We start from the raw sequence: 3324 nt of genomic DNA, 5'->3' as shown, positions 1-3324 counted from the left end.
TTAAAAGGAACAGCGTGGGGACCCCTCTATTCTTGATAACAAACCTTGCTGAATCTGACAGCTGAATATTGCAGCCCCCAGCTGTGAGTTTTGCCTGGCTGGTTATAGAAAATACAGGGGAACTCACGCTGTTTTTCATTTATTTATTCATAGTGCAGGTGGCGGCTGATGAATACCCCCATCAGCCGGTCCTGCTGTCACTGTTATTAGCAGTATCAAGGATAGGCGGTTGGGAGTAATAGTCCCATCACCCGCTGCCTGCTGTCTTTTATCGCGCCAATCGCCAGCAGAGCAGGGGAGAATGATGAAAGCCGTGTTCAGCACCCAGCGTCGGGGAACAGTGCTTACTGTAACGCTTCTTCCCTGGCGCCCGTCCACATAGTACTGACATGGCACACGAATGCCACACGTGTGCTGCAAGTATTACACATATGGACACTGACATCTCCAGTACCAGAAATATCAGGACGTGTGAGAGAGATCTTATAGTGGGTTTTTGTTCGGCAGCTGTCAAACTAAGATGCTTTTTGTTGCTAAAAATAGTTTTTGCATCACCACATTTTGAGAGCTATAAGTTTTCCATATTTTGGCCCACAGAGTCATATGAGGTCTTGTTTTTTTGCGGGACGAGTTGACATTTTATTGGTACCATTTTTAAGCACATTATTTTTTTTATCGCTTTCTATTCCGATTTTTGTGAGGCAGAATGAACAACCACCAGCAATTCATGAATTTCTTTTGGGGGGGCGTTTATACCGTTCCGCGTGTGTAAAATTGATAAAGCAGTTTTATTCTTCAGTTCAGTATGATTACAGTGATACTTCATTTATATCTTTTTTCATGTTTTGGTGCTTTTATACAATAAAAACCTATTTTATAGAAAAAATAATTATTTTTGCATCACTTTATTCTGAGAGCTATAACTTTTTTTTTTTTTTCCCGCTGATGGAGCTGTATGGCGGCTTGTTTTTTGTGGGACAAATCACTAACACTGAAACAGGTTTTGCTCATTAATATACCTGTATTTCGCACTATCCATCTTTTCCTCCACTGCTGAAACACATCCCTACAGCATGCTGCCACCACCATGTTTCACTGTGAGGATTGTGCTCTTGGAGTAAAGAGCTGTGCTGGTTTGGCACCAGACATAGGAGTTGACCTTGGTGCCCAAAAAGTGCAATTTTAGCCTTATCTGACCACAGCAGCTTCCTCCATACATTTGGGGATTCTCCCACATTTTTTGGCAAACTCAACGTGAGCCTTACAATTTTTGTGTGAAAGAAAGTCTTTTCTTTCTGCCCACTCTAATATAAAGGCTACTTCTATGGAATGTATGGTTTATTGTGTGCATATGGACAGATACTCCAGTCTCTGCTTAGGAACTCTATAGGTGCTTCACGGTTTCTTTTTGGTATCTACTGCCTCTCTATTGGCCTCCTTGTCAGGGGTGAGAGTTTGTTGTGGTACCATGTTCTTTACATTTGATAATAATGGATTTAATGATGCTCTGGCTGATCATCAGGGATAGGGATTTTTTTTTATAACTTCTGAACAACTTTGTCCCTGACTTGTTTGGAGATCTCCTCATTCTTCATGGTAATGTTTGGTCAGTGGTGCCTCTTGCTTAATGGTGCTGCAGCCTCTGTGGCCTTTCAGAAAAGGTGTGTGTATATACTGACAGACCATGTGACACTGAGATTGCAGACAGGTGGACTTCCTTTCACTTAGGTAATTGCTTGCACCAGAAATTTGTAAGTGCTTCATTGCAAAAAAGGGATGAATACATATGCACAAAAATATTTAAACACTGATTGTAATGAAAGAAAATGGGGAAAAAGCCATGGGGGTGAACACTTTCGCAAGCCATTGTATCTAAAGGTAGAGGGACCTGAAACAGATTGTGCATTTTGTACTTTCAGGACTTTCCACATACATACTTATACATAACCTCCGATTGACTATGCCAAGTAATCTTCAAGGGATAGTGCTTTATTTTCTTCATTCACAAGTTGTGCCTCCCTCCTCTATGCCACCCTACGTGACTGCCACCTCTGAATATCCTGTCTCATACAATACAAAATATTTCGTGAAAGGTTCTAAGGGGGATTCTCATCTGATAACACTGGTCTACAAAAAAAAACTAATTTCTGGCATGGACTTTAAGAACAGTTTTAGACTAATTTGAGGGTGCTGAATTCAAATCTGATCTTATTTCTCTATCACATCACGTTTTTGCGCTGTAGGTATATAGCCCATTTTCATGAATTCCATGATAAATATAAGTAGTGTATGAAAAGTGCCGGTTTATACGGTTCACTAAGGTAAATTTTAGTTTAATTTGGGTGGTTAATTTGTGTTGATTTGAAAATGGTTAACTTTCTTTTGGGTCTGCTAGGAGGGTACACAAAACACCCTTGTTTTGTGTGCTACTGGGACAGTAGAGCTACAGCAGAGCATTGGGTGAAAACTGAATGGCCTCAGCGACAGAGTTTGGCATCTGGCGATAAGAATGTCATCCATGATCCTCTAGTGGATAGGAAGGACATTGTCTTTCCTCCCTTACACATAAAACTTGGATTGATGAAGCAGTTCGTCATAGCTCTCAATCACCGTGGAGAATGCGTTAACTATATATATTCAACTGTTCTTGGTCTTAGTGAAGAGAAGAAAAAGGCTGGAATATTTGATGGACCTCAAATAAGAACACTTATGAGAGACCCAAATTGTATCACATCAATGAATGAGACAGAAGAAAGCTTGGAATACATTTTGTAATGTGGTGCAGAATTTTCTAGGGAATAAGAAAGCAGACAACTATGAAGAGATTGTGGAAGAGCTACTAATGAGTCTGCGAAATCTTGGATGTAGAATGAGTATCAAGATTCACTATTTACACAGCCATTTGGACTTTTTTCCAGAAAACCTTGGGGATGTGAGCGAGGAACTAGGGGAGCGTTTTCATCAAGACATTAAAACAATGGAAGAACGGTATCAAGGCCGGTGGGACTCACATATGATGGCTGACTATTGCTGAAGCTTGATGAGAGACAACCCAGAAGCTGTACATCACAGATCAGCCAAGAAAAGAAAGTTCAAATAACTGCCATTTGCCATTCATCTGTGTGCCATATATATGTGTTTTTATATTTTGTAGTTTAATTCTGTAAGTATATTTGATTTGCTGTACATAGACTTTGTAATCTTTGTTATTCCTTGATTAAAAATATACAAAATCTAGTGCCGAAAATCATGTGTTTTTATCATAAAACATTAGGAGTAATTTTCATCAAAAATTGAAAATATCTCGAAATCCTGATGTGATAG

This window comes from Ranitomeya variabilis, chromosome 1 (assembly GCF_051348905.1).
Source record: "Ranitomeya variabilis isolate aRanVar5 chromosome 1, aRanVar5.hap1, whole genome shotgun sequence".
NCBI lineage: Eukaryota > Metazoa > Chordata > Amphibia > Anura > Dendrobatidae > Ranitomeya > Ranitomeya variabilis.
This window is presented reverse-complemented; position numbering follows the sequence as displayed.